The following is a 23,965-nucleotide window of genomic DNA, read 5'->3' as shown; positions in this document are numbered from 1 at the left end:
TGGGTTAAAACTGTTATAACCTTAAAGGAAGGTAAATATGACAACCTATGGCATATTTGATATCAAACCGATTCTCCCAATAAAACTAAAATTTTCTAGATAGTAAATATAGAAATTTCTTACCTAGCAGAAATTATACTGGATTGTATAATTTCAGGCAAGAAATTAGTCTACTGAAGGTCATAAAGACAGGGGGGTTTCTTAGCCTGCCCAGGAGGGTGTGGTTAAGCAACCTGATCTCTGAAAAATAGGTTTAAGAATCTTATTTCTTAACAATAAGATTGTCATTCTTACAAGGGGAGCTGCTGTACAGAAGTAAGGAGCCATTATTTTCATGCCATCCCCGGGCACAGAGCTTGAAAACTAGGAAAGTATTCAATTCTGTTTTTCTCCTTTTTATTTTAAAACACTGTTTGTGTGTGTAATTTTATTTGTAACAACTTTTTATTAATAATGCATTGTGCATATTTTTGGCATAATAAATAATTCCTTTATTAAGTTTGGCCTTTGTCTAATAATTGAACCACATTACTGAAAGAGACTGGAATATTAGAACTGTATAATTTAGGTTATTTTCTGCTAAATTGTATTTCTAGAGTTAATGTGTAAAGTCTGGGTTTTTCCTTAGGATTTTCCCTTTAATAAATTTTAAGTAGTGGCAGTATTGGAGCTATAGGATTGATAGTTTATTGTGGGTGGCATTAAAATGGAGTGTTGGGCATTTCTCTTACATCTAGTATAGATTAAGGGAGTGTGGTTAACTCTTGCACCCACTAAACTGAATCACAAGCTTGCCTGGTGTGGCTAGATTGTGACCTATTGGTGGTCGAGAGGGGGGCTAATAACCCTTTTTGTGCCAAATAAGTGACTGGTGCAGGGTTGGATAACCTTGGTTCGTCACACCCCTGAACACACGGGTCCAACCCCAACCTGCCTTAAGAGCCTCAGCTCCTGAATGGTCGACAAAGGATCAGAGGGCAAAGAGACCTAAGATACAACAATCCCAAGAATCCCAAGAACACTCTGAGCCTACTTCGTAGGTTCCTTCAGGAGCCACTGGTCCTGGTCTGAATGTGTATAGGCTCCTAGGACTCAACTGAAAGGTGTCACTGCCCAGTCTGCACCATGAGTCAGGCGAGGTACTTGTGAGGCTTAGAGAGCCGTTAAATTGTTTGTTCATTTAATAAGTTTTAAGTTATCTCTCTTGGTTAGATATGTTATCTGCTGTTTTGTAACCACTTAAGTTTAAGCACTTCATGTTAAGACGATTATGTTCTTAGAGCGGGGCTGATGTTTTTGCCCCACTGCACTAGCTCCTGAGCTGTATGCTCACCCCCACACTGAAGCCCACATTAGGGCTCCCTTGAGGTGGACTACTTCCACCACTCCAGAGGCACTATTAAGTGTCTCCTCTTACTCCTTACCTCTCCTCCCCTTACCTTTTCCCCCACTCTGTTTCCCAGACATTGGTACTTGGACCTTTAACACCCAATTTCTAATTACTCCTAGGTATGACTAGTTCCCCTTTAAGGTTTCTCACCTAAAACATTAGGGGACTTAACACTCGCTTTAAGAGAAGTCTTTTACTAGGCTCACTAAAACATCACAACCCCGACATAGTGTTCCTCCAAGAGACGCATTGGCTAAATGACGAGCCGATTAGACTCTCCTCTAGGGAATACTCGCATATAGAATATGTACCCTTCACAAAAAAAGCCAGAGGCACAGCTATTCTTCTACACAAGAGGCTAGCTGTTGAACCAGTCCTGACCATTAGAGACCCACAGGCCAGATATGTCATCCTGATTTGTAACATCAATCACGTGCTATATACTCTCGTGTCAGTCTACTTGCCCAACACACAGGACTCCTCCTTCTACAGAACGACTTGCTGCAAAATTCCGTACTCTCATGACTTGCTCAGGTTACTTTGATGTATGGAGGGCTATCCACACTAAGGACCGAGACTATACACACTATTCACAACCACATTGACAATATGCCAGACTTGACAACATGTTCTCTACGGCAGAGTCACTAGACCTGGTTACTAACTCAGCCATTTCTATCTGCCCCTGGTCTGACCATGACTGTGTCACTGCCGACCTCATCTCAACAAACACTACTCTCTCTAGGACCTCCTGGCGCATGCCCCACAACCTCCTACAAGATATCGCCCTTAGAGAAAAATTGCGCACAGAAATTAAACACTTTCTGGAAAGTAATGACAATGCTCAAGTCAGAGATGACACCCTCTGGGGAGCTGCTAAAGCAACCATTAGAGGCATAATGATCTCGAAACAGGCTAAACTTCGAAAGTAGGTGGGACTCTCATTATCCCAGGCCCACATTAAACTAAGAAACTTAGAATCCCAAACAGAGTAAAGCCTGTTAACTCTTTAGCAGCCCAAATAACTGATCTTAAAAATCACATTTTGCAGCTAGAGCTTAGGAGAACCCAAGATAACCTAATTAAACTAAAACAACTTTACTTCTATAAGGGTAATAAGGCGGACACCCTCCTGGCCAACAAAATCAGAAACAGAACTAGTGGCTCGCGTATACATAGCATTGTTAAAGTGAACTCCCTCCTTAAAATCCCTTCACAGATAGGGGAGGCTTTTGCTGAGTATTATTCTAACCTCTATAATAGAAAAGTCTGAGAATCCCCCTGCGACCCCAACAGACACAATACGCGAGTACTTAAAAGCCTTGAATCTCCCGTCCCTCTAACCCGATCAAAAGGATTCTCTAAACTTGCCATTCTCTGTCAGAGAAGTACAAGTAATCAGGAATTCTAAATCATTTAAATCGCCAGGCCCAGACGGTTTCCCAGTGCATTTCTATAAAACTTACATTCAAGAACTTTCCCCCTTGCTTCTTAGACTCTATAACTTAGCCAGAGATGAGGGTAAATTCAAGAGACAATTCCTGGAAGCCACTATCATAACTATTTTAAAACCTAATAAGGACCCTACTCTTTGTGCCAGCTACAGGCCAATCTCGTTAATCAACACTGACATAATTCTTCTCAAATCTTTTAGCCAATCGTATTGCCAACCTTTTACCCCACCTGGTTAATCCAGACCAAGTGGGGTTTATCCCCAAAAGAGAAGGGCCAGATAATACTAGAAGACTTTTAAATGTGATGAGCCTGTCGTCCAGCCTCAACAAACCTATGGGGATTATCTCATTGGACGCTGAAAAGGCCTTTGATCGGGTGAGATGGAGGTTTCTGTGGGAAGTGTTTGAAACCTTCCAATTCCCAAGTTCCCTTGTGGGAGCAATAAAGGCCTTATATTCCTCTCCTTCCGCCTCGGTAAGGGGTCTTGGCTTCCAAACTCCCCTATTCTATATTTCCAACGGGACTAGACAGGGATGTCCCCTATCGCCCCTGCTTTTTGCACTAGCCATTGAGCCGCTGGCAGAGCAAATCAGATTGGACCCACACAAGGGTGGGATCACCCTGTGTGGCACCAAGCATAATATTGCCTTGTTCGCTGATGACATTACCCTTTTTTCATCAGATCTCTCGACCACTCTCCCCAGACTCCTACAAATAGTCAGGGAATTTAATGCATATTCTTATTACAAACTAAACATATCTAAAACAGAGATTTATACCCAAGGCTTCCAGCACTCGTCTCTGGCTCCTCTAAAAGCCAAATACCCTTTCCGGTGGTCGGAAACGTTGGTGTCACATCTAGGAGTCAAACTCTCCAATGATCTCCCCCGGATTGTCAGGGATAATTACCTCCCTTTGCTATCGGAGCTTCGCTCCCTTAGTAAGAGTTGGAATCTCTCGCAAGTCTCGTGGATGGGGCAGATCGCAGCTCTAAAGATGTCTTTCCTACCCCGACTCACATACTTATTTTGTTGCCTTCCAATCAGAGTCCCTAGACAAATTCTCTTACAGTTTCAAAGTGAATTCACTAAGCATATTTGGCAGGGCAAACCTCCAAGAGTGGCGCAGAAAGTTCTGCAATTGCCCAGGATAAACGGGAGACTAGGCTCTCCCTCGATAGTAAGATACTATGAGGGGGCGATGCTCACCCATGTCTCACAGTGGGGAGTCAGACAGTCTACCTGCAAATGGCGCTCCATTGAACAGGCCTCGCTGCCCTACATCCTAACCTTACGAGATCTGATCTGGACACCCACACATTGCCGTAGAGATCTAACCTTGACAAACCCTATTATTCGGGAATGCCTGCACTTCTGGGACAAAATCTGCCATTCTAGACATACTGCCCCTCACTCATCTCCCATTACCTCTATGCCTGGCCTACTGGCAGGCTTACAGGATACCCATCAACTGAAATGGGCTCAACTTGGAGTTAATGTGGTCTGAGATCTCTGGCTTCCACCACTGGAAAGTGGATTCAGATCCGTCTCTCAGTTAGGGGCAGATGTGGCCTTACCCCATATTCTAAAATTCGAACACCACAGAATCAAAAGCTTCTTGACCACTTGGGGCTTCAAGCCTCAGTTAGCCTGCCCATTGACCCCTTGGGAGACCACTTGGAGTCAGGGAAACAGGCTATATTGACCTCTCTCCAGACACTATACTCTCTTAGACCCTAACCTAAATTCGGAAACAACTCCCCACCTTTCAAAGTGGGAATCCCTACTTGATAAATCATTTACAGAAGAGGTTTGGGGACACACTCTTGAGCGCACCAAAAAGGCCATACATTGCACAACATTATTTGAGACTTATTACAAACTGTTGGCTCATTGGTACTATGTACCTACCAGGTTGGCTAAAATATTTACTAGTACGTCCCCTTACTGTTGGAGAGGATGTGGTCAGAGAGGGGACTCTCTACACATCTGGTGGGAATGCCCCAAAATTCGCCCCTTATGGATAAGATGCTTTAGGGTTCTTCCCAAATTGGGAGCATCATTACGTAGCTCACCGGCAGTAGCCCTACTACACATAGGTGTCCACACTATCCCTAAGCATCATGCTTACATAAGCATTTACCTTTTTATATCCATTAAACATCTAATAGCTTGTGATTGGAAAAAAGAGTCCCCACCTAGCTGGACAAGGGTCTGCTCTTATATGGCCTACCTATATACCATGGAAAAAGACATATTTTATAAATTAGGTAATTCCGAACTTTTTGAGCTTACATGGGCTGACTGGAAAGATTCATATGACACAACCTGGAAACCTAATGTTTTGTTCCCCAGTTAGCTTCCCAATGGTGACATAAGGCCTTACTTTTGGCTTAGTATGCATAATATTGGATGGCTTATGCGATACACCTGCTCATGACTAACTACATCCCCCCCCCTCCTCCTCTCTTTCCTCCCCCCTACCTCACTTCTAGACTCATTCCCTTTCCCCTCTATCCCTGAGCTGAGAGACCTTGGAGTCTCCTTCAAACAAGATATAAGGTACCATCATGGTTTATGACTAACTACTGAGTTTTTGGTATCGTTTAGAACAGAGTTTTATCTATTTTATATATGTAATATTATACTGTTTTGAGGGCAGCCTGTGTCCTCACACTGTTAATTTATATTTAATCGCTTTTTCTCATTTGTATTAATGACAATTTCAATAAAGCTTTTTGAAAACTAAAAAAAAAAAAACATATCATCTATAAAATGCTTATAGAGCACGAGATTTGCACCCCATGCTGTAGTTTCGAAAAAAATCTTCTCAACTTAACCAATAAACAAATTGGCATAACTGGGTGTGAATCTCGTGCCCATAGCTGTTCCCTGAATTTGTTGGCAGTATTGCCCATCAAACTTAAAATAATTATTTGTTAGAATAAAAATATTACTTTTAAATAAAAATTCTCCTTGTGCATGGGCCATTTCCTTATCTTCTCTGATGTAGTATTTGACAGCTTTAAAGATTTTATATCTTTCAATATATTCAAAAAATGTGTGGTGTCTTTTAGATATGATGGAATTTATTTTACATATTTTTGTAAATATTAATCTGTGTACTGTGAAAAGTTTTATGTTATTGAATCAATACACGATATTATGGGTCATTGCATTGTCCCATGAGCTGGGCACCAAAGGGGGCACAAAACTATTAGAGGGAGCCGGATTTGTAATTGATCTGCTAAAAAAAGCAGCAGATGCGGGCGGAGGATCAGCATTATGGTTACCATTACGCAAAGGTTAGTATTTTAAAAACAGTTAACCAGAGATCTGAGGATGCAGTAATCATTCAAGCATGAATCGAGATTGCGTTCAAACAATTGCGCTTACTTTAAACTTGTAATACGAGAAGTAAACCAGACGCACGCATGATAAACTGTTAATGCACCACTTGTAATCTGGCCCTAATCTAGTTAAATATAAATTAATTCCTTTAAATTGCTTTCTTCGAAAAGCAGCATGAAAGACAATAGAAAGAGATTAGGAAGTTAGTGATTTTGATTGATGTCTCTGTCCGCCTATCAGCCTGTGATTTTCTGACCAATCCTGAGATCTTGTTTGGTGGACTAAGGAATGAATAATTAACACAAACACAAAACAACTGATTCTCACTCTGTTGTGTCAGTGAGAGAGACAGATCTTTGCTGTTGCATACACTGAGATACCAGAGAGATACAGAGAGAGATGCCGAAAGAATGTATTAATATTCAAGGAAGAATATTGTATATTCTCTTCACCAATTTTAATTTATTTTACTAAAAGCCTTATATTTTATTTAAAAAAAAAAAAAAAAAACTAATAACGTAATTCTATTAAGTTTTTTTTTGTTTCATTCTATAAATTAGTAGTGACTTTTTTCCGAAGATTTAAAAATAATTGTCTTTAAATAGCTTTCAGCTAGATTACGAGGTGTGCGTTAAGCTGAAAAATCAGTGTTAACAGGTCCTAACGCTGCTTTTTTTATCTACCACTGGTATTACGAGTCTTTCGAGTTTAGGATTACCGCACACTTCTTTGGCCTTACCGCAAAATGACTTACGTAAACTTTGTAAAGTCTTTTTTCAATGGGACTTCCATAGCGCCAGTATTACGAGTCTGTCCTGGGAGGCTAAAAAGTGAGCGGTACACCCTCTACCTCCAAGATCCCTAACGCATTTTAAAGTCAGTAGTTAAGAGTTTTATGGTACAACGCCGTAACATAAAACTCATAACTAAAGTGCTAAAAAAGTACACTAAACACTAACACCCATAAACTACCTATTAACCCACGAAACTGAGGCCCTCCCATATCTCAAAAACTAAAATAACATTTTTAACCCCTAATCTGCTGCTCCGGACATCGCCGCCACTAGAATAAACATATGAACACCTAAACCGCAGCACTCCCGCCTTGCAAATATTAGTTAAATATTATTAACCCCTAATATGCCACCCCTAACATCACCACCACCTACATTATACTTATTAACCCCTAATCTGCTGCCCCCAACGTCGTTGCCACTATTCTAAATTTATTAACCCCTAAACTTAAGTCTAACCCTAACCCTAACACCCGCTAACTTAAATATAATTTAAATAAATCTAAATAAAATTACTATCATTAACTAAATTATTCCTATTTAAAACTAAATACTTACCTATAAAATAAACCCTAAGGTAGCTACAATATAACTAATAGTAACATTTTATCTAGCTTAGGGTTTATTTTTATTTTACAGGCAAGTTTGTATTTATTTTAACTAGGTAGAATAGTTACTAAATAGCTATTTAATAACTACCTAGCTAAAATAAATACACATTTACCTGTAAACTAAAACATAACCTAAGTTACACTAACACCTAACACTACTATACAATAAATAAATTAACTAAATTAAAAACAATTAAATAAATTAAATTAGCTAAATCACAAAAAAACAAACACTAAATTACAGAAAACAATAAACAAATTACAAGATATTTAAACTAATTACACCTAATCTAATAGCCCTATCAAAATAAAAAGCCCCCCCAAATAAAAAACCCTAGCCTAAACTAAACTACCAATAGTCCTTAAAAGGGCATTTTGTGGGGCATTGCCCCAAAGAAATCAGCTCTTTTACCTGTAAAAAAATACAAACAACCCCCCCAACTGTAAAACCCACCACCCACACAACCAACCCCCCCCCCAGATAAAATCCTAACTAAAAAACCTAAGCTCCCCATTGCCCTGAAAAGGGCATTTGGTTGGGTAGGTAGGGCAGTTAGCTCTTTTGCGCCCAAAGCCCTAACCTAAAAATAAAACCCACCCAATACACCCTTAAAAAAACTTAACACTAATCCCCTGAAGATCGACGTACTGTTCTGAAGACTGGACATCCACCCTCAAGGAAGAGGCAGAAGTCTTCATCCAACTGGGCCGAAGTCCTCAATGAAGCCAGGAGAAGTCTTCATCCAAGCCGGGTGAAGTAGACCTCCAGATGAGCAGAAGCCTTCATCCAGACGGCATATTCTATCTTCATCCATCCGACGCGGAGTGGGTCCATCTTCAAGACATCCGTCACGGAGCATCCTCTTCATCCAGAGTCTTCTTACTGAATGACGGTTCCTATAAGTGACGTCATCCAAGATGGCATCCCTTAGATTCCGATTGGCTGATAGAATTCTATCAGCCATTCGGAAATAAGGTTGAAAAAATCCTAGTGGCTGATACAATCAGTCAATAGGATTGAAGTTCAATCCTATTGGCTGATCCAATCAGCCAATAGGATTGAGCTGGCATTCTATTGGCTGATTGGAACAGCCAATAGAATGCAAGCTCAATCCTATTGCCTGATTGCATCAGCCAATAGGATTTTTTCTACCTTAATTCTGATTGGCTGATAGAATCCTATCAGCCAATCGAAATATAAGGGACGCCATCTTGGATGACATCAATTAAAGGAACCGTCATTCAGTAAGAAGACTTCGGATGAAGAGGATGCTCAGCGTCGGATGTCTTGAAGATGGAGCCACTCCGCGTCAGATGGATGAAGATAGAAGATGCCGTCTGGAAGAAGACTTCTGCCGTCTGGAGGACCACTTCACCCGGCTTGGATGAAGACTTCTTCCGGCTTCGTTGAGGACTTCGGCCCGGTTGGATGAAGACTTCTGCCGCTTTCTTGAGGATGGATGTCCGGTCTTCAGAACAGTAAGTCAATCTTCAGGGGGTTAGTGTTAGGTTTTTTTTAATGGTGTATTGGGTGGGTTTTATTTTTAGGTTAGGGCTTTGGGCCGCAAAAGAGCTAACTGCCCTTTTAAGGGCAATGCCCTTTTCAGGGCAATGGGGAGCTTAGATTTTTTTAGTTAGGATTTTATTTGGGGGGTTGGTTTTGTGTGGGTGGTGGGTTTTACTGTTGGGGGGGTTGTTTGATTAATGTAATTTATTTAATTGTAGTGTAATGTTGCTAGTGTAAGACAGGTTAGGTTTTATTTTACAGGTAAATTTGTATTTATTTTAACTAGGTAGACTAGTTAGTAAATAGTTATTAACTATTTACTAGCTACCTAGTAAAAAAAAATACAAATGTACCTGTAAAATAAAACCTAACCTTTCTTACACTATCAACATTACACTACAATTAAATAAATTACATTAATTAAATACAATTAACTAAATTACAAGCAATAAACCACAAAAATTACACAAAATAAAAAAGAAATGATCAAATATTTAAACTAATTACACCTAATCTAATAGACTTATCAAAATAACAACCCCCCCCCCCAAATAAAAAACCCTAGCCTAAACTAAAATGCCAATAGCCCTTAAAAGGGACTTTTGTGGGGCATTGCCCCAAAGAAATCAGCTCTATTACCTGGAAAAAAATACAAACAACCCCCAACAGTAAAACCCACCACCCACACAACCAACCCCCCAAAATAAAATCCTATCTAAAAAACCTAAGCTCCCCATTGCCCTGAAAAGGGCATTTGGATTGGCATTGCCCTTAAAAGGGCATTTAGCTCATTTCCATTGCCCAAACCCTAAGCTAAAAATATAACCCACCCAATAAACCCTTAAAAAAAACCTAACACTAACCCCCGAAAAAATCCACTTACAGTTTTTGAAGATCGGACATCCATCCTCATCAAGCTGGGAGAATTCTTCATCCAAGCGGGCAGAAGTCCTCAAAGAAGCTGGGAGAAGTCTTCATCCAAGCAGCAAGAAGTGGCCCTCCAGGCGGGCAGAAGTCTTCATCCAGACGGCATATTCTATCTTCATCCTTCTGACGCAGAGCGGCTCCATCTTCAAGACATCAGGCTCCGAGCATCCTCTTCTGTCAATGGCTACTGAAGAATGAAGGTTCCTCTAAAGGGACGTCATCCAAGAATTCTATCAGCCAATCTGAATTAAAGTAGAAAAAAATGAAGGTTTAGGGGTTAATCCTTTTGGGTTTTACTGTTGGGGGGTTGTTTGTATTTTTTTTTACAGGTAAAAGAGCTGATTTCTTTGGGCAATGCCCCGCAAAAGGCACTTTTAATGGCTATTGGCAGTATAGTTTAGGCTAGGTTTTTTTTATTTTGGGGGCTTTTTTTAGTTTGATAGGCCTATTAGATTAGGTGTAATTAGTTTAAATATTTGATCATTTCTTTTTTATTTTCCGCAATTTACTGTTTTTTTTTTGTAATTTAGTTAATTGTATTTAATGTATGTAATTTATTTAATTGTAGTGTAATGTTAGGTGTTAGTGTAAGACAGGTTAGGTTTTATTTTACAGGTAAATTTGTATTTATTTTAACTAGGTAGCTAGTAAATAGTTAATCACTATTTACTAACTAGTCTACCTAGTTACAATAAATACAAACTTGCCTGTGAAATAAAAATAAAACCTAACTTCTAGATTTAGAGTTCTGCGTTAGCCATCAAAACCAGAGTTAGGGGGTCCTAACGCTGGTTTTGGCTGACCGCTGGTATTTAGAGTCAGTCAGGAAAGGGTTTAACGCTCACTTTCCATCTGCGACTTTTCCATACCGCAGATCCCCTACGCCATTTGCGTATCCTATCTTTTCAATGGGATCTTTCTAATGCTGGTATTTAGAGTCTTGGCTGAAGTGAGCGTTAGAAATCTAACGACAAGACTCCAGCCGCAGAGAAAAGTCAGGAGTTAAGAGCTTTCTGGGCTAACGCCAGTTCATAAAGCTCTTAACTACTGTGCTCTAAAGTACACTAACACCCATAAACTACCTATGTACCCCTAAACCGAGGCCCCCCCCCCATCGCTGCCACTCTATTACATTTTTTTAACCCCTAATCTGCCGACCGCACACCGCCGCAACCTACATTATCCCTATGTACCCCTAATCTGCTGCCCCTAACACCGCCGACACATACATAATTTTTATTACCCCCTAACCCCCTAATCTGCCCTCCCCCCAACGTCGCCGCTACCTACCTACAATTATTAACCCCTAATCTGCCGACCGGACCTCACCGCTACTATAATAAATGTATTAACCCCTAAAGCTAAGTCTAACCCTAACCCTAACACCCCCCTAAGTTAAATATAATTTTTATCTAAGGAAATAAAATAAATCTTATTAAATAAATTATACCTATTTAAAGCTAAATACTTACCTGTAAAATAAACCCTAATATAGCTACAATATAAATAATAATTATATTGTAGCTATTTTAGGATTTATATTTATTTTACAGGCAACTTTGTATTTATTTTAACCAGATACAATAGCTATTAAATAGTTAATAACTATTTAATAGCTACCTAGTTAAAATAATTACAAAATTACCTGTAAAATAAATCCTAACCTAAGTTACAATTAAACCTAACACTACACTATCAATAAATTAATTAAATACAAATACCTACAAATAAATACAAATAAATACACTAACTAAAGTACAAAAATAAAAAAGGAACTAAGTTACAAAAAATAAAAAATTAATTTACAAACATTATAAAAATATTACAACAATTTTAAGATAATTACACCTACTCTAAACCCCCTAATAAAATAACAAAGCCCCCCAAAATAAAAAAATGCCCTACCCTATTCTAAAATAAAAGTTGGAAAGCTCTTTTATCTTACCAGCCCTTAAAAGGGCCTTTTGCGGGGCATGCCCCAAAGAATTCTGCTCTTTTGCCTGTAAAAAAAAAACATACAATACCCCCCCAACATTACAACCCACCACCCACATACCCCTAATCTAACCCAAACCCCCCTTAAATAAACCTAACACTAAGCCCCTGAAGATCTCCCTACCTTGTCTTCACCACGCCGGGTATCACCGATCCGTCCAGAAGAGGGTCTGAAGTCTTCATACTCTCTGGGCGATGTCTTCATCCAAGCGGGGTCTGAAGAGGTCCATCATCCAGCTGAAGTCTTCATACAAGCGGGGGCTGAAGATGTCCATCATCCGGCTGAAGTCTTCTATCAAGCAGCATCTTCAATCTTCTTTCTTCCGGCTCCATCTTCATCCCGCCGATGCGGAACATCCTTCCTCCACAATGAACTCCCGACGAATGACGGTTCCTTTTAGGGACGTCATCCAAGATGGCGTCCCTCAAATTCCAATTTAATAGCTATTGTACCTGGTTAAAATAAATACAAAGTTGCCTGTAAAATAAATATTAATCCTAAAATAGCTACAATATAATTATTATTTATATTGTAGCTATATTAGGGTTTATTTTACAGGTAAGTATTTAGCTTTAAATAGGAATAATTTATTTAATAAGATTTATTTTATTTCGTTAGATAAAAATTCTATTTAACTTAGGAGGGTGTTAGGGTTAGACTTAGCTTTAGGGGTAAATACATTTATTAGAGTAGCGGTGAGGTCCAGTCAGCAGATTAGTGGTTAATAAGTGTAGGTAGGTAGCAGCGATGTTGGGGGGGGCAGATTAGGGGTTAATAAATATTATTTAGGTGTCGGTTAGATGTCGGCGATGTTAGGGGCAGCAGATTAGGGGTACATAGGGATAACGTAGGTTGCGGCGGTGTACAGAGCGGCAGATTAGGGGTTAATAATAATATGCAGGGGTCAGCGATAGCGGGGGCGGCAGATTAGGGGTTAATAATTGTAAGGTTAGGGGTGTTTAGACTCGGGGTACATGTTAGGTTGTTAGGTGCAGACTTAGGAAGTGTTTCCCCATAGGAAACAATGGGGCGGCGTTAGGAACTGAACTCTGCTTTTTTGCAGGTGTTAGGTTTTTTTTCAGCTCAAACAGCCCCATTGTTTCCTATGGGGGAATCATGCACGAGTACGTTTTTGAAGCTGGCCGCATCCGTAAGCACCGCTGGTATTGAGAGTTGCAGTGGCGGTAAATTATGCTATACGCTCCCTTTTTGGAGCCTAACGCAGCCCTTCTGTGAACTCTAAATACCAGCGGTATTTAAAAGGTGCGGGGGAAAAAAGCATGCGTAGCTAACGCACCCCTTTGGCTGCAGAACTCTAAATCTAGCCGTATGATAGCTACAATGTAACTATTAGTTATTTTGTAGCTAGCTTAGGTTTTTTTTTACAGGTAAGTTTGTATTTAGTTTTAAAGAGGAATTATTTAGTTAATGATTGTAATTTTTATTTAGATTAATTTTAATTATATTAAAGTTAGGGGTGTTAGGGTTAGACTTAGGGTTAGGTTTAGGGGTTAATAACTTTAGTATAGTGGTGGCGGTGACGTTGGGGGCGGCTGATTAGGGGTTAATAATATTTAACTAGTGTTTGTGATGCGGGAGTGTGGCGATTTAGGGGTTAATATGTTTATTATAGTAGCGGCGATGTCCAGAGCGGCAGATTAGGGGTTAATAAATTTATTATAGTGTTTGTGATGTGGGAGGGCCTCAGTTTAGGGGTTAATAGGTAGTTTATGGGTGTTAGTGTACTTTATAACACTTCAGTTATGAGCTTTTTGCTACAGATTTGTAACGTAAAACCCATAACTACTGACTTTAGATGGCAGTACGAATCTTGAAGGTATAGGCTGTTAATCTTGATGGTATAGGCTGTACTGCTCACTTTTTGGCCTCCCAGGCAAAACTCATAATACCGGCGCTATGGAAGTCCCATTGAAAAAGGACTTTTTGAGAGGTGCGGTGGTTGCGTTTCAATACGGCCAAAAAAGTGTGTGGTACAGCTATACCTAGAAGACTCGTAATAGTAGCAGTAGTGAAAAAGCAGCGTTATGAGGCTTTTTCACTCATAACGCCAAACTTTTCATCTAGCCGAATGAGTATTACACTTCACCTAGATTAGAAAATCAATTGGTGGTACCTTACTCATTAAAAGCCTTACTTCATTGCACAGGGAAAGAAATGCCTTTGATGATCAAATATCTACCAATATAAATTTATACCAGTGCTTAACTCTAAAATGTTTGCGCGATGGAATCAACAGGGCCTGATCTATATTCAAAAGTTGAAGGAGAAAGACCAATATAGATTTAAGGTCTTTGTGGAATTAAAAAAATGTATTCTGTTTATTCTGTTTTATTCTGTTAGACAAAGATTTATTTGCATATTTTCAGATGCGGCATCTATTTGATGAAATTATGAAATAAACTTTAATAGAAACAGAAGACGATCCTGTAGAAAGGAATAGGAAGGCGCCACATAGGGTAATATTGTCAGACCATAAAGCCTATACAGTAAGTCAAGTGGAAACTTACAAACGAGGAGGTACTTCAGAATGCCAAGTATCGCAGGCCGGGACCTTATCATCGACAGTACACAGTACACACCGGTAAACGCCAACCAGTCACAAGGGGGGCATACGGCCAATCCGGAACACGCAGGAACCAACACCTCCAAAGCAAGGCTCCAATCATCAGTGCCGGTGAGAGGGGTGTGTTGAGATGGAACAATGACGTCACCCAAAAGCAACTCGCTCCCTTCGGCAAGTAGGGGTAAAATGAAGTCCAAACACAACGGCAGGGATATAGAAGATTATAAAAGTTTATTAAAATATATAAAAAGCATCAGCAACGCGTTTCTCGGCTACACAGAGCCATTTCATCAGGCTGATTGGAGCCTTGCTTTGGAGGTGTTGGTACCTGCGTGTTCCGTATTGGCCGTACATCCCCCTCGTAACTGGTTGGCGTTCACCGGTGTGTACTGTCTGTTGGGCGACGATAAGGTCCCAGCCTGCGATACTTGGCATTCTGAAGTGCCTCCTCATTTGTAAGTTTCCACTAGTCTTACTGTATAGGCTTTATGGTCTGACAATATTACCCTATGTGGCGTCTTCCTATTCCTTTCTACAGGATCGTCTTCTGATTCATTTTCCTGGGGAGAGCTGCCTCTGACTTGACCGTTCTTGGATTTCCCTTAGCACATCTCCATAGGGTTTCTTATCCCTATTTCTTTAATAGAAACAGGCTGGGCAGGAATAGAACCAGTGATTAGATTATACAAAACAGGCAATGTTTCTATATATATGTTATACAAAACAATAAAGACATTTCAGGGACAAGAACATATTTATAAAATAGCAGCAAATTTGAAAAATTCTACAAAAGTAAAACAGAAAAGTTTCAAGTTGGTTGAGGAAGCCACAATAACTACTGCATTAAGAGAATCACATGTTAAAATAATAAATAAAGTTTATATTACACCATATTTGAAATTAAAGTGGGTTAACAGCAACATTGTATGTGATAAGTGCAGTTACGTGGCTGCCGATCTTTATCATTGCTTGTGGAATTGCCCCAAAATTAAAGGATTACTTTCTGTTATAATTTTTAAGCTAAACAACTAACATATTAAAGTTAATAAACATGGGGCGTAACCAACTGGCGGCCAAGATGGCTGCTTTCCATTTCTGGCTACATAATGGAGGACATAAAATTGTTGTTTACCTATCACATACCTGAATTCTGATGCCTTGGCCAGGAGAATTGGGAAGGTTAACTCACGGGGAACAACCTGTTTATACTCTTATATGAAAATTTGGCTAGGCTGACCTACTTGGTGACGGTGCGTAGCAGAGGCCTAGTAACGGCTTGAACACTCATCTACCCTTCTTTATCCTTCTGCCGTTCCGGATTGAGAAAGCAATCTATTGAAACTAAACAATGGCACACTTACAATCAGTTTTCTTGGAGAAGCTGGAATCTCTGCTATGCGCACATTTAGTTAAAATGGATGAGAGCTTGTCACTGATAATGACGGGAGCTGACCGCCTAGAGAGATGTGGACACTCGCCTCAATTGCTGGATTGTGACTTTGCTGGGCGCACAGGACCTGATGGTCCAGAGGAGACAGCTTTTAGATCTGCCACCTCACCTACCCTTACAACTCTAACGCAACGACATACAATTCAGGCACCTCTTACTCAACCTGCATTGCGATTAGCTCCGCAGACTGTAGATAACTGTGTGACTTGGTCTCCGTGCACCGGACTCTTGACAACACAGCTAAACCCGATGAGCCCTACATACTCACCGCCTCTCATGATTGGGAAGGTACAGTCAGGGGAACTACAGCTACAGAGGAGTCAGGCAGGAGGGCTGCAGAGGACAAGATTCGGAGGAAGGACTACAATACAATGGCCCACTTTGATTATACTGACCCTTTTCCAGTTTGCGCTCCCTTACTGAAAATGACTGTGAGAAAGAAACTGCTATTGTCATTTGGTGTTATGGGTGTAACTCAGGCAGCTTCACTTTAGTGCTTGTCTGTTTTCTTGTATGTCTGGCCAGGCAAGGGCTCTTCCACATGGATCCTGTGACAGGAGTTGGTTAAACAGTCTAGATGTATCTTAACAACCAGCGTTATGCTCTGTTACCATTATGCTCACCACTCCACTATAATTTTTAAATGTGTCATGTATGCTTATAGAGTATTTTAACTGAGACAAAATTAAACTTTACATACTATATTTTAAACACGAAAATGTATGATGGCTATCAACCTGATAAATATGTTTAGCTAGTTTGTATTTTTTTTTGTGCCTCTCCTGCCTATCATATAGATTAGACTTCCTTTTCTAGCTTAAGGCACGTTAAGGCAAAGGTCTATTCAATCTTCTGATTTATAGAGTAGAGTATCTTTTGTCCCGTGGTTGACTATTATATGGGATATATGTCTGATGTTGATAGACCCCGGGCTTATATTTATATATACATATAGGTTCACGTGGCTATATATATCTATGGCCCTATTATTTTTTCTTCAAAGTTAAATAACCAGCTACCCTTTGACTAATACTTTAAGCCACTTCACTTAAGTTTTAGAATTGCCCCACAGTTCTATGTTAATATTAATTCTTAGTTTTAACCCTAACATACGTCACACAGTTTATAGTTCAGCCCTACCTTGTATATGCAAATCTACCTACCTATTTAGTTCAGCTATGTAATATATAGGTTACGTTATCTAGACCATTTTTTCCTGCCTAACCTTCTTAAAATTTGCCATATTCTCCTCTCCTTTTCCCACAAATATTTCCCAGATGACATGGCCCACCTGCGCTGGGTGTAGGGCCCACACTCAGTTGACAGGTTCCAATTAAAGGGAAAGGAGAATTATAGTTCTCTTTTATAGTATAAATGCCTCTATATTTAGCCTTATAATAACAAGGGACGTATGGCTGTAATCCTTTCTATGCAGAGATAATGGTAATGGTAACACCATATTATAAACCTAGCTTATTTTTCCTATATCTAGGTGAGTAGTGGGATATATTTGCATATGGTATGCATGGTTTGTGAGCCAGACAGATACTACTCATGAACAAGGAGCTACAGCTGGACTCTTCCTGAATATGCCATCTTTATTTTTTTATTTTTTACATTGTACAGCTCCATTAGGTCAGTGGCTACAAGTATTAAGCCTTTATACTATTTATCTTATTAAGAGCTCTGAGAGAGTTTACTGCACATGTGTAACCCCAGCTTTCAACTGGTGTTCTCATAGTAACCATTAAATTCTTAAATGCTCACATATGGAATATACTTGATATATTTGACTCCACAATTATTAGCCCTAAATATATAGTTCACTGGATATCATACTTTATGCCTATAGTTGATACTCTACACTTTAAGCCTCCTAAGCTAAATATTTATTTTTCCCATCGTATTTACCCTACCATCTCCCCCCCCCCCCCCACCATAATAAACCTCCTATTTCAGGAGGGCTATCTACGCTGCTTCTCTTGCCTATGCCGCAACCAAACTATGCAATATACCTACATATCTTACCATATTATTTACACAGCAGAATGATATTTTAATTTTTGTTATCATTTAAAATACCAATTGCTAAACTTCTTTAAGCTTACAGGTCCAAGAGTGACCACTAAAACTACTGATCTTGGTTTATGTAAAAAAGAGAAAAAGAGGTTCCAGTTTTTTCTATAAGATTATTCATATTGAGAATTTTGTTTTTCTATCTATATAGAAATTGTTAAACTGACATGTACCATTTATGTTTGTTTTGATGATATGATGTTTCACATAAGTTGTATTGCTCTGGCACAACCTCAATAAAAATTATATAAAAAAAAAAAAAAGTTAATAAACATTAATTAAAACCTACTGACCTATATGTTCTCCAAAACGAAGTTTCATAACGTTCTAAAAGTTATATCTTTTATTCGCCGATGATGTCACGTTATCCTGCCCACTATTTTCAGCACTGCATGTTCAAAATACTTAAACCAATAACTTTGTGTTTAAAGCGCAATTTTGAAACCTAGGTATTGTAAACGGATTGGTACAGAGCAAAGGATACCCACGGAGTGGGTTTGGAAAACAATTAAATTTGCAGACAAGATTTGTTAATGAAAGGATATTGATAAAAAGCGTATTTGGGGTAGTTAGTTAGTAACAGGCATAGAAAATATTTACTTACAGTGGCCCTTTAAGAAATATTACAATAAAATTGAATTTTGGCTGAGTAAAATAACACAAAATCCTTTAAAAATAATGTAGACTTATCTTTTTTTTTCTGCTGGAGGAGTATAAGAACTTAACAAATAGAAGTTTTATAAACGTAGTCATACTTAACGGCCAGACTTTAATATTAAAATACTGCAAATCTAAAAAAAGTGCAGATGTTAGCTGAGCTTATATAGAAAGTAAACAATCAATTAATATTGGAGCAATTTAATATTGCAGTAGATAATGAAACTAAAATGAAACGTTTTTTTCAGTAAATGGAAAAGCTTGATGCTCTCGTATCCAAGAAAAATGCAAATTTTTTAGAAACAGCATTAGAACGAAATGACTTCCCCCGAGACTAGGGTGTCTTTTTTTTTTGTTTGTTGGTTTGAGTTTTATTGGTGAAATATATCCAATAATATAAATAAGAAACTATCGCCTAGATTACAAGTTTTGCGTTAGAAGGGGTGCGTTAGTTACGCGTCTTTTATTTCCTTAGCGCACTTTTTTAATGTAGGTATTACGAGTCTCAAAACAACCTTCTAACGCGTCGCGGTAACACGACTACCGCGTTTATTTTATACACGTAATCATGCCCGCGTTAAACATTCTCCCATAGAGATCAATGAGAAATCAAAGAAGCACGCATTTTTCACCTAACACTCAATCTCGCGAGAAATACGCACTGCTCTGTCATATTACGTATGCCCCATAATGCACAACAAAAACACACAGCAAATGTACTAACAACAATCACGCAACATAGCACAGACGCATTACACATTCACAATCGGCAATAAATAAATTAAAAAAAATTACACTAAACGAGGAATACAGATATACCTTATGATCCTGCAACACGGAACAAAACAACACGAAAAAACAATTGCACACTCATACACAAAAAAAACATTCGTATTCCACATTACAGAATATTAGTACAAACATTTACAACACTTCATACATACGACACAATCACAAATCAACATTTATATTTACACATAATACTTCGAACAATGTTATGCAAAACGATCACTATGACATCATCGCATTCTACACATTCCACAAATACTAACTCAATAAGAGCATGCACAAATTTCACACAACTAATACACATTGCACACATACTAATTACTAACAAAGCACACCTGAACTGAATTTACAAGGCAAACCGTTACATCATTAAACATTTACATAGGGTATATAAGTAGGCTACAAGCATGGCTTCTTTGACTGTGTTGCTGGAGGGTTTTTGGAGATTAGAGAGATTTAGTGCGTTATTGTGAGAGTTAGTGTTAGTGTGAGTTAGTGTTAGTGTGAGAGATTGAGTTAGTGTTATTGTGAGAGTTAGGCAGTAGTAGTGTGAGAGAGTGAGTTAGTGGTAGTGTGAGATAGTGAGTTAGTGGTAGTGTGAGATAGTGAGTTAGTGGTAGTGTGAGATAGTGAGAGAATGGTAGTGAGCGAGAGTTGTTTTGGGTGAGTGTGCGAGCGGTTTTTCTGTATACTTAACACATTTACACGCAAACACATTCAATACATACATACACTTATCAATAACAACACATACACTCCATACCCTATCCCCTCTCATACTACACTCCACACCCCATTCCCTGTAATCCCATTCCCTTTCATCCCATACCCCATTCCCTTTCATCCCATACCCTATTCCCTGTAAACCCATACCCCATTCCCTGTAAGCCCATACCCATCCCATAGGTAGATTTTGTTTACATATCCTCATTTTAGTCTTCTCATACATTTTGTTTGGTTAAATACTCCTTACCCTCTTTTATTTATATCCCTTTCACACTTTGAGCACTTTAAAAATTTTGTTATTTATTTTGACCCCCTTTCACTTGGGAACATTCACTTTTCTTTGGAGTATGTCGGGAGGTGGGATAGGGGCAGATTAGCCCAGAACTATTAGAGTTCCTCCGGATTCAGTTCAGGGAAGAGGTTATAGAGGAGGTCAGGCATTAGCTTAGTCAGGAGAGGGGGAGGGAAGAGGGAGAGGAAGAGGAATAGGAACAGGAAAGGAAGGGGGACAGGAAGGGGGGGAGGAAACGGTGGGTGGACCCAGTCACTTTGTTCAAGATGAACAAGTGGTTTTACCCAGTGGCGTGCAGCATAGAGCTTCACTGTCTGGGAAACAGAGGACATAATCACAGGGGAAAACCAAGCTGACTAGGGAGGCGAGGTATACTATGAAGGAGACCCTCGTAGAGGCTTATATGTACAGGGCTAGGAGGCTGCAGGCTCAGAAGGCCAGTGGGGGCACGTAACAGGGATGTCGAGTCTATAAAGCATCGCTACCGGGACTGCAAAATGGAACTCAAAAGAAAGATCTCCAGGGAGTACCAATACACAACAGGGACTGGTGGTGGCCCTGAAATGATGGTGGAGTATTACCGATGGGAGGAAATTTTGTGTCCCAGCATCTCCAAGGTGGCTATAGTCAGGATCGGAGGAGTTGATACCGGGTACCTGCCACTCTCATCTGATGGTAAGCTCATTTAATAATCTCTTTATATCAAAAATAAAAAATGTATTTAAGGATATCATTAACGCAATTACACTTTTTTACACATTATTTCGTAAACGCATTAACAATTACCTTGCAATTACACTAGTATCTAGGCTACAGATTAGGTGTGCATTTAAACACATTCAGATTGACCAGATAGATATCAGAAACACGGTTTGGAAAATGCGGAAATCGTATTGATTGTTATATTTCAAAGTGGATTAATGAGGCTGCATTTGTAATTCTATTGTAAGCAAAAGCATTTACATCTTTATTTGGAACTATGCTAATATATACATTTCTTTCTTTTTACAATATACAGAGTCTGGGGAGGAGGCAGCACAGAAACTACAGGCTCCTCCTTCACCCAGGTATGAGAGTGGTGGAGATGACTGTCCACCTAGGGGAGACATGGAAGAAATCCCTATATCCCCATCCCCTGAAGAAGCCCCCACTGCAGAAGAGATCCTTGCAGCAGCCCCTCCTGTACCAGCAGCCACTCCTGCACCAGCAGCCCCTCCTGCAACAGCAGCCCGCAGTGCAGCAGCAGCACCTAAGGAGGATATAGCAGAGCTGCAGATTTTATGTGATTTTCAAGAACAGATGCGTGCCTCCAGGAGAGATAATGTGGAAAGCAGAACCCAGCAGACAGAAGAAATTCATGCCATTCGACAAGGCCAAACAGAGCTTATACAAGGCCAAAGAGAGATAATCCAAGGACAAAGAGAGATTATCCAAGGACAAAGTGAGATCTTGCATAACGTGCCATCTGCTGCTGGGCCATCTGATCCTGGGCCATCTGATCCCGGGCCATATGTTGCTGGGCCACCTGCTGCTGGGCCATCTGATCCTGGGCAATCTGCTGCTAGGCCATCTGATCCTGGGCCATCTGATCCTGAGCCATCTGCTCCAGGTAATCCTCAATCTCCTCTTCAGCCGGGTCATCCCAGTTCTCCTCCTTCCCCTCTTCCCAAAACATCTCCGATGAGAACTCGTTGGAGGGGGCAGTTGCCCCCCCCCAGAGCCTCAGTCTCGTGGGAAGAGGGGAAGGAAGAGGAAGGAAGTATTTTTATATATATATATTTAGATATTTAATGTGTAATGGATAGGTATGTGGTGATGTGGTCTTCTTACACTTGTGGACCACACTCTGTATATAATCTGCTTCTATGGGACCGGGTCATGGAGGCAGATTGTTTGCAGAGTGTGGTTTACAAGTGTGTGGACACCACATCATCACATACCTATCCTTGTTCATTATATTGATTGGTTTCTGTGATGTGATGTCCAAACTGTTTCCCTAATCTCAAACAAAATGACCATTACAATTATACATGATGGCATATCACTGTTTGAATGCCAACAAAGGGACAGTCAGAACATTATTGTTGTTTACAAATAAAACACTTTATTACGCATTATCAAGTTTGGAAAAACAACACTTAGAGAAATACATCTTTTACTTCTGTGATTAACCTTGTATCTATGCCTCTGAAAAATGACCACTTATTTATGTTCTTTTGACAGACTGCCATTTCAGCCAATCACTGATCAATCCAGGGTAACAATACTGCATGAGCTCCATGTTTTCTATATCAAAAAGCAAAAAAATGCCCTCTAGTGGTCAAAATGCATTCAGATTAGATGCACTCTTCAAGCTCTAAAAAATGAGCAGATGAACCTCCTAGGTTTAGCTATCAACTAAGAATAACAAGAGAACTAAGATAAATTGGTGATAAATGTTTGAGATTTTTTTTATTAAAAATTGCATTTGTGGACATTAAAATCATTACTGTTTTTCTTGACTTGACTGTCCCTTTAAACAAGAACATATGCTAACATATACTAATCCTTAGGGATTGTTGGTATATCTACATGTACTTGTTCAAACAAAAAAATATTGGAATAGGATACTAAGCCTGTATGCCATATTTCTATTGACGTGTTAAATAAAGTGTATTTTCTTAAAGAGACATTATTGTGTTTGAATTATTTAAAGGGACACTGTAACCAAAATTTTTCTTTCGTGATTCAGATTGAGCATGACATTTTAAGCAACTTTCTAATTTACTCCTATTATCAAATTTTCTTCATTCTCTTGGTATCTTTATTTGAAGTGCAAGAATGTAAGTTTAGATGACGGCCCATTTTTGGTACCCCTAATACTTATGTACCCCTAATCTGCTGCCCCTAACACCGCCGACCCCTATATTATATTTATTAACTCCTAATCTGCCCCCCTCAACGTCGCCTCCACCTGCCTACACTTATTAACCCCTAATCTGCCGAGCGGACCGCACCGCTACTATAATAAAGTTATTAACCCCTAATCCGCCTCACTCCCACCTCAATAACCCTATAATAAATAGTATTAACCCCTAATCTGCCCTCCCTAACATCGCCAACACCTAAATTCAATTATTAACCCCTAATCTGCCGACCGAATCTCGCCGCTACTGTAATAAATGGATTAACCCCTAAAGCTAAGTCTAACCCTAACACTAACACCCCCCTAAGTTAAATATAATTTAAATCTAACTAAATAAATGAAATCTTATTAAATAAATTATTCCTATTTAAAGCTAAATACTTATCTGTAAAATAAACCCTAATATAGCTACAATATAAATTATAATTATATTATAGCTATTTTAGGATTTATATT

Source organism: Bombina bombina, chromosome 5 (assembly GCF_027579735.1).
Source record: "Bombina bombina isolate aBomBom1 chromosome 5, aBomBom1.pri, whole genome shotgun sequence".
NCBI classification, from domain to species: Eukaryota; Metazoa; Chordata; class Amphibia; order Anura; family Bombinatoridae; genus Bombina; species Bombina bombina.
This window is presented reverse-complemented; position numbering follows the sequence as displayed.